General features: G+C 37.3%; 1 protein-coding gene across 5 annotated transcripts in view; it reads left to right on the plus strand.

Moving 5' to 3' along the window:
* LOC109423842 (CUGBP Elav-like family member 4) overlaps positions 1–8,992 on the plus strand; it is a 592,493-nt gene extending 583,501 nt beyond the window's left edge. For all 5 annotated transcript variants that reach the window (XM_062852156.1, XM_062852158.1, XM_029879492.2 and 2 more), the window contains one exon: positions 1,150–8,992. The gene's annotated coding sequence lies outside the window, so the exon portion shown is untranslated. The remainder of the gene's footprint in view (positions 1–1,149) is intronic.
* Positions 8,993–9,681: the final 689 nt, after the last annotated feature.

Here is a 9,681-nt window from a genome sequence, read left to right on the forward strand (position 1 = left end):
AACTGGTGAAAATTGATGAAGAATTTCAAAGGGCTGCACAGAAAATGAAGTCGGATTTCAACGCCGAGAGGAAAGCAGTACTACGGCAACACAGTGGGTGTAAAGTCAGCGAGGAAGCGGTGGTGGAGCCGGCTCCGGTAAATGACAAAACCCAGCCGAAAAATGACTGCACTAGAGCATCAAATCCGAATGAAGCAGACTCTCCCGAACAACCTTCGCAAACAAAACCTTTGCCGAAGAAATCTACTGTTCCACGAAGCGTCATCAACGGTGAGTCAGAGTCTGCGTCATATCAAAGGCGCGGCAAGCTCACCAAAACAACGTCAGCTGATGCTCCTACAGCTGATTTGTTCGTAAGCTCCCTATCTCTGACGTCATCAATCCACAGCAGCAATCAAATGTCTGCAAAAGAGTGTGAAACTAATTCCGTAAAAACAATGGCCTTTGTAAAGTGTGACGCTTACGAGACCTGTGCGGAGCAAATTGGTTCGGGAAAGGTAGCCTGTCGTGTGCTATATCATCCGACGATAAAACAATATTTTCAACACAGCCACCGCCGCCGCCGCCACCGTCGTCGCCGCCGCCGCAGGAAGCAAGAGAATTGTCGTCACTTGAAAAAGTTGCTATTCGATCCCGGTGGGCATTGTGTTGTAGCAGTGGAACGAGGCAGCTTGGTTTGCATGTACCTATCAATTCGTATCGACTGTAGTACGGTGCTGCCATCTAGGTACTACTTGCTGTGTAGCGAAACGCTTCGGGAATTCGATGGAACATCGAATGAAAATTGTGCTGCAGTCAAACGTTGGATGTTCACTTTGTTACCTGTTTCACGGGGGGGGAATGTTGCGTACAGATGTAGTACGTATGGTGCTTAGTGAAACTGGCAACACTGAGAACTACAAGCACCGGCGCTGCCTATGAGCAATCGATGAGGCAGTGTTGTTCAATCAGTGAGCCCGGTAGGAACTGCACTGCTGTTGGGAAATCTGTCTGTTACGTGAACGAATACTAGATTGTAAGTTTTGAATGAAATGTAATTTAATATAGTCCAATTAAACCCAATAAATTTGCAGTATTGAAGCTGCGTGAAATAATGCTGCTGTCGATATGGTGTTCTAGTTCCGAGCGCGACTGACTTCCTAACAATAGGTATAAATAAAACAGTTTTCATATATGTTAAATTTGCTTCTTTCAAACATATGGTTTAACTACAAGCGAGCAGAGTATAACTGTCGAAACAAACCTTTTCTGCGTAATGCTGCCGAGAGATCTATACTGGAAGCTTGTGGTCTATGGTTCCGCGTAGAAGTTGCAGATTTATCCAAATGGTTATTCGGAACGCAAGTTAAATCCAGAGGATATCTGGACAACCGAACTAGAGGAACAAATCATGCAGATATTTCTTGCAAGCCGATAATTCTTAAAAGATGTTGCAAATTCTATGAAGACGCTGATGAATGTTGGAGTCAAAACTCATTCAAAAACTCTTCCACAAGGATTTATCCAGAAATTCAATCAAAGATGTTTTTTGAAACTCTCTTGGATATACCGTTTGGAATGCCTTACAGAGCATTCCTTCTACATTTTCCTTAATATCGAAATATCTCCTGGGGTTGCTTACGAAATTCCCTGAGAAATATCGAAAATAAACCTGGTGGATATCCCTGGAAAACTTCTGCAGAAGTCTCGCATCCCGGGAGAAACTATTAGAAAGCTATCCCGAAAAACCCACTAAGAGCAACCCATACAGGAGCTTTAGGAGAGTTTTGCTTGATCCGCGGAATGAATCACCCGAGAAAATCGGGGAACAAAACCGGGAAAACCTTGAGCTTGAGCTCCATCGACCGCCTGTAGAGGCTACTCCAGTATCGTGGGACCAGCTATATTCACAAAAAGAACCAATAAAATAGCTGCTTGGATCCAACAGGCATCTATAGTGTGTGAGTATTGATGACCTTCTTTTCTAGGCGACAATGGCGCCGGCTACGCCAGGTTGCTGGTCAATGTGGGGATGGCGAGGAAAGTGATGATTGCAGTAACTTGTTGTCAACATGCCGTGAAGTCCGCTGCGCCTGCACAAGGTCATGCGGATGTCCAAATGTTGTTGGGAAATGTTTATTTTTGGCATAGTTCACGCATTGGTGTGTTGATGCCAGGCGATAGATTGCGTGAACATTACTGTGAAGCGGCACAGTTCGCTTGGCTGCATATCTTTTAGGCGCTATAAAATTTGGATGGAAGATAAACGGGTTTTCTGTCAATCCATTTCTCGTTCTAGCGATGGTTACGCACATACGTTCATATATGAAATAGATATGCAGAGAAGAGAGTATTGAGAAGTAGATGAAAAGATACAAAGTAGATGGAAAGATACAAAGTACGAGGAATGGTACGAGCCAGAGATTGAATCCAGGACCTTCTGCATGTGAACCAGAAGCGGTAGCCACTGGGCCACTAAGCTCGTCTTAGAAGACATTCCCGGGTAATATTCATTGAAACCCAGTGAAAAAGTCCTGAATAATTCCTGAATAATTCCAATTAGGGATTCTGGTAGAAATCGCTGGAATAACTTTCAGGAATTCTAGAAGGAACCTTGGGGGTAAATCTGGTAAAATCCCTAAATGGAATTTTGGGAAAATCTTTCGAACAAATCCAGAAACAATCATTTTTAGACGAATTCCTGGAAGAACTCTGGGAGACGTCGCAGCCATGTTTGACGATGATCGGACCGATGCTTTGCGCCGGCAAGGACTGTTGGTTCACTGCTGAAAGCTTTCCTCCTGGGCCATCTACGCTGCAATCAATCCAAAGCTGTCATCATCAAGATTAATGATGGTGCAGCTTCAAGGCTTTAGATTTCTTAGGCAATTGTTAGACTATTAGATGCTCCAGCCCTCCTTTGACTTTGGGGTCATTTTTTACCAAAACCGTACATTGCGTCAGCGAGTTGCTTCCAACGTAATGCAAATTTTATTAAATTTTCATTCTTCAAAGAAATGTTTTGGATAAAAACAAGTCTAAATAACTTAAGTTTCTGACACCTCAAATACAAACACCCAATATGGGAAAACCGTTACCCAAACCGGAACTGTAAAGCTTCTCGACAGAAACCCAACATCAAAACGACCGACCATCAACCAAACCATCCATCCACCACTATAAATCAGTGAACGCTCCCACATATAGTTAGAAAAGAACAGTCTTCTGTTGAAAAATCTTATCTCTTCCGTTCCTACTATCTATTTAAGCTCAAGCTGTCACAGGCTTAGTTTGCGTTGAATCTATCAAGCACCGCTTCGATTGACCGAGGCACTTTATATCGAATCGCTAGAATCTATACTATAACACTTAACACTATCACTCACTTTTGCTATCTTTATTCGAACTCTAGTTTATTTGTTTGGAGGAAAAACTAAACAAACTAAAAATAGGAAAGATTTAAAAACTAAACCACTATTGTATACTTTTAGACCCTTTGCAGCACGTCTACATGCACTGTTTGATCGAAAAAAAATGCTTCACAAGCAGAAAACAGCAAACAAACGAAAAACCAAAACTATTTTACCGTAGAAAGTAGATTACGAATGTCATAGGCTAAACTAAAAACATTTGCTCTTCTCAACAACGCTTTCCAATAGTTTCTTTCGTTTAGTTTCCCACCTCGTCAGCAGAGGGCTTGTGTTTAGTCATTCAAACCCTAAGTAACACTCACGCACACTCTCGTACAGATAAATCCGTGCAAGCAGCGAGCGTACAGGACTCAGTCGAACAAACAACACACCCACATATAGACCCATAGACGCATAAACACATACACACTTCGTATAAATTAGGCATTTGACGCTAGTAAAGGAGGCTACGAGATGCGATGATAAAACTAAACCAAACCTTTTAAGGAAGAAAACTTAACATTTAGCGAGTAGGATGATGCTGGTGCAAAAGAAGCAAGAAAATATAACATGAATCATTGTATAAATTATAGGATACAGGGTATTTCTTGCAATTATAGAGAAAAACATGTTGATTCACGAAACTATTATTATTATTGAAAAAGTGAAAAAAAATAACAATTTAGATGAGATAATTATTGACGACGATATCGATCAGCCGTTTTTCCGTTTTATGCAAGAAAGAAAAGCACACATTGTTTGAGGAGGCGAAAATATTCTGTTTTGTGATATGATGAGATAACAACTATATGAAAATTACTAACTTATAACCATATTCGCGGAGAAAGAGAAATGAAAAAGGGAGAGGAGAACAAAAAAAGTATAAACAATAACAATTGAAGAATTTACTAAAGAAAAACTAACAGTATATGACTAGACTACAGTATGTACACCGAACAACGTATTTCAATTCTCTTCTTCGCGTGAAATCGAAAAAGATTTTATTAAAGTTTCGAAAATTCCTCCGCCCACAACCCTTACATGTTAGGTATGTTCAGTTTGTCCTACAGTAAGTCCAATTCGATTTCCTCTTCCGCCACCCTTCTTTCCGAAAACATGAAAAATATGCATGACTTCTCATTAGCATTTCTGCCTATACACTATTTTAGATCTAACTTATCGAATTAAAAAAAGAAAATAGCATTGATCATAAAAATCTGAGCAAAAACAACCTAGAAGGAAACCAGTAAAAGTGTAGCCAGCCACTTTGCATTATGAAGAATATACTAGATATATACAAGTAATTGAGAGATGCGAGCCAAGACGTGGACTAAAAAACTGTAACCACTCAGCACTATTTGAGAAGATGATAACAATTGTAAATTATGCGATATTTAACGCATCATATACATTTAGTATAAGAGAAGGAGATAACCAACCAAAGGCAGAAATACATGCAGCAGTCAACAAAACTACTGGATTAAGACAAATTTTTAGAGAAATTTTTCCATTGGTTCTCTCGGCTGACGATATGTGAGAAATGTGTTTTAACAAGACATTCTGGTCGCAAGGCGTAAGTTAAGCGGTAGTACATGCACTCGAGGACAGTAAAAAATGAATGCCATTCAGAACAAAATATTCAGGATGTTTTCCGCTATACCAGATTTTGATTACGAACCATGACGATGACGGGCGTTTAACTGAGAATCAAAATTTCAACGCACAAGTAGAGGAACCATAGCTCCCGAGCTCTCGCAAAACATTCCTCCGTTGAATTTACTTTTTGAACAATCATCACAGGCATTGCGGTGTACGTTTTGCACTGTTCGAATCGTGTGTGTACTGCTACTACGCCTTGGGATTTATATGGAAACTTTCCATCATTAGTTGAGCCACTTTTTGAATTGACGTATAATCGGCCCTTTCTTTCCGTTTACACCAAACCACTTTCAATATACACACGCATTCTCACACAATAACAAAGAAGGAAAAAACACAGTAATTTAAACATATATGGAAGAAAACTTTAATTATTGCGACAATATCGTATTATAATAAAAATAATTAAAATTGAAATGAAGCCTTAAAACATGTATATGCATCATAGAAAAAAATGCCAATTGTGCATGACTTAAAAAGAATATGAAGATTAGAACGCAGCGCAGGAATAAAATCGGAAAAGTGATTACATACACACAGTCACTGACAGGAAAAGCGAAAACGAGAAAGTTGCAACTAGTTCCAAACATCATGCAGTAGAGTAAAACAGAATCCAGCAAGACAGCACGAACACAGGCAACATGCCCTTCTATTCGACCATTTGAATGGTTTCAATCAAAGAATTTTCTCTAAACAAAAATAAAATGATAACATACTAATTCTATGAACAAACAAGCAGCTATTAATGGTGTTTAACAAGCCAATTGAACATACAAGAAGCAAAAAGTCATTACAACACTAACAAACAAGACAGAATGAGAGAGAAAGAACGATAACCGAACAACAAGGAAAGGAATCGAAACTGAACCACAAAAATCTTAGTTGTTCCTGTGTCCCCTCCAGAAAATGATTGCCCTTCCCAAAGTTCACTATTGCTATCGGATCAGTTGTCAAATCTACAGACAAAAACACACACACATACTCACCCATGTCTCCCTCCTCTATCCTAGGTTGTTTAAAACTAGTCAATGGTGTCAAATTGCTCCACCTCCCACCCCCACGTTTCTCTGGCTTTGGTTAATCAATTTTGATTGTACATCTTCACGCTCAATCCACGGCGTGAGTAACTGCAGTTTTCAGCACTCTAACGTTAAATGAAGTAGATGAGAACATATGAATTTATTTGGAAAATAAAGTAAATAAGAAGAATAACACGGATAAAATGAGTATAGTACATAAAAGTATATATTTATAAAAATAAAATTATTTATATTGAAGAAAATCTAAGAAAACAAATGTAAAAAGAACTATGATCTAAATTTTAAGTACAACAGTATTAGAGTAATCATAAAATATAAATTAATGAAAATACTGGAACTAGTTTAAATTGACCTATTATTTAGCGCAGAACAAGTATTCGTGAAAGAAAGAGAAAATCCATTTTGAAGTCCTAAGAGGAGTACTTAGTATTCATGAAAAGTCCTTGGAATTAGGTAATTTCAATGAAATTTTATGAGATTATGAACAGCACACCGCGATAAGAACAACATTCAACAATTGAAGGTGAAAACGGATGGAAAAGTAAATTCAGAAGTCATATCAGGCAAACTCTAAAATTAACTTTTAAAAAGTAAATTAATAGTAAAAATCAGCTTACATTCATTTTTTCATTTTTAGGAAAATTTTATACGTACTCGATCAGAAAAAAAAATACACACGCAAGCCCCTATTATGAAGAACACATTCTCCGTCACACCACCGACATGAACACATACTTACCAAACTCATTCAAAGCGTCCAGAAAGAGCTAACCATTACCAACGTAGCGCAACGTCGTAGCTGCTTCATATCAGCAAAATTTCTAGTGATAAAAGATTCTTTTTGATCAATTGGCAAACAAAGCAAATATGCTAAATTGTGTCATCATCGAAAGTATCAGCACCTCTTTCTGTTCGCTAGTGATCTACTACTCAAACTATTTCAGAAAAAAACTACAACAACAACAATAGCAACGGAAAATAAACTAACTAACACAACTACAACAAGGGAATATTTGAGGGACGGACGAAAAGCGTACTAATCAATTATCGACAAGAAACAGATGAAACTAAATCGCAAGCCATATAATATAAACACTAGACACAGTGAAAACCTAAACCATGAACACAAAGTGAAACCACATTTCCTTAGAAAAAAAAAACGTGGAAACACAACCGAAAACAAACGTAAAAATATGAACAAAAGTTTTAGGGAAATGCATTAAGCCAGCATCATTATGAAAAATAGCATAACATACAAAATATGAAAACAAAAATGAAATCATATTACAAATAGTTAATGAAAAAATGCTTCATTTCGAATGAAAGTCCCCCATATTGACCTTAAACTAATTCGAACAAACAAAACAAAATAAAAAAAACTTCCCCATGGAGGAGGTAAGAAAAATATAACTAAAAACAACTATATTTGACCACACTTTATACACAAAAAAAAACACACTAAAATATACAATAATTATTATTTAAGACAAATTATATCTATCAACTTTTGTCATCAATTAAATTAAAATTTAACTAAAAAATTGCGATAAAACAGGAATATTGATACTACATTTGGCAGACGAACAACTACCCGGGGTAGGATCCGAGACCGGAGCACACATACTCTCTCTAATATAGTTTTGTTATTTTGGCTCAAAGAAGGGCGAATGAATCCCGTCGCCAAATCTTTCTCTCTCGCACACACATATATACACACCCACACTTTTACCATACTGACACACAACCTTCCCAGCATAAAAGCCGACCTCGGATCGACCTCGGTCAGCCCTACGCCTAGCCGATTTAGAGACTTACATTCTTATTAGTGAAAAGGAAAACAAGTACTAAGTGAAGATAAGAGCTGAACGCTGCGAAATGTAACAAAAAAAAAAAAAGAAACGCAAATCGAAGCGAAGAGATTTAAATGCATACATACACACATATTTAGGGTAAAGCAGAGATTGTCTTTACGAAAGAAAGAAAACCAACACAAAAGCACGGAGAAGGAATACTGAGAGAGAAAGAGAGTAAATGAATAAAATGCCAAAACAACTTGTTTAGTTACAAACAAAAAAAACCCTAGAAGAGGAGATAAGGAAAGAAGAAGTTAAAAATATTATAAAAGAAAAAATACCAAAAAAAACAACTTTGCCATTTTATTGATAAAAGGACGAAATGAAAAAGAACTATTATTATCAATTATTATTAGAATGGAAGAAAAAAAAGCAGAAAGAAAAGCAAAAAAATTAACTAATTTTATTATCAAATTATTAATTATTGATTATTAGTATGGTTCTATTGCAATTATTATTATTAAACTGCAAAAGAAAAGAAAAGAAGAAAAACGCGATACAGAGGAAACAAACCATAAAAAATCATTGAATAATTTTGTATAGTGGACAAACCGAGCCGGTAGCAAGCCGAGAATCTCCAGCAAAGCGCACTCCCGTCACATCTCGTGTAAGCATTTTTTGTGCAAATCGTCCCACCTTCCGTGCACGTAGTGACGCAGCATTGACTCATTAAGCAAACATAAACGGAATACAGGAAAAATAAAACAACTCTAATCATCGTTCGTTAAGTTTTCGGTGCCAGCTGCATGTAGAAGTTAATTGCAATTAGTGCGCTACATAACAAGAAAAAAATCACAAATTAACGCATAGACAGGCACGACCAACGGGCCAGGTAGACACACAAATGCATTTAAAACCTATTGCTGGTGCAGGGGTGTTTTCGAGCATTTCAAGCTCACCAGGACGATTGGAATTGAAGCGGGGGTTAGTCGCGGCAGGAACCGGCTCGGTTTGTCCAGAGATCAAATATATTATTATATATGAAGAAAACATATTATTAACTTTATAACAAAAGAAAAGTAACAAAATAAAGTTAAAAATACACTTTTAAGAGCGTACTGTTTAATGTGCATTGATGACATTTCCATTTAACCCATGGCACGATTACGGTGAGAAGTTTCTATTGAACTTCTATACTTTGTCAGCACGCATTCTTCATGAAAGGTAGGTATCTCAACAGTCGGCATATGAGTTTTACAATTCACGTCTAAGGAACCGATGAGACATTAGCTGCCCCCCCTCGTATATCATTCCCATTTGATTTTCATTAAACGTTATGAATATTTATCATTTTCAATGAAAGTACTTACAAAAATCAATGGCGGATTTTTATGTCAATGTTTGAAAAAATATCAAATCATGGGCGTCTCATATTGGAAATACCAGTCGCATCGTGGATTTGTGCACTCTGTAACATAAAATTGAACGATTCTGTAGTAAATGTAATATTTTTTACAGTTATGTATTGAGGTGCAAAACAATCTGCGAATGTTTCGAGATGTTAGTAATATTTTTCAAGTAATGGCGATTCTTCAAAATTTACATGCAACAGAGTTTTCAAGTATTTCAAGCTCAATTCCTCAATTCTTAGTTTTTACAAATGCGAGATGCGTTTGGATAGGTTTACTCAAAGTCGAAATCCAATACCCATCGATTCGTAGCAAAGAACTAACCCGACGCAACGTCTTCACATGACTGAAATGTCCAGTGTGAGCATGAGCATGATCAATGATGATCGTA

The sequence above is a fragment of the Aedes albopictus genome, chromosome 2 (assembly GCF_035046485.1).
Source record: "Aedes albopictus strain Foshan chromosome 2, AalbF5, whole genome shotgun sequence".
NCBI lineage: Eukaryota > Metazoa > Arthropoda > Insecta > Diptera > Culicidae > Aedes > Aedes albopictus.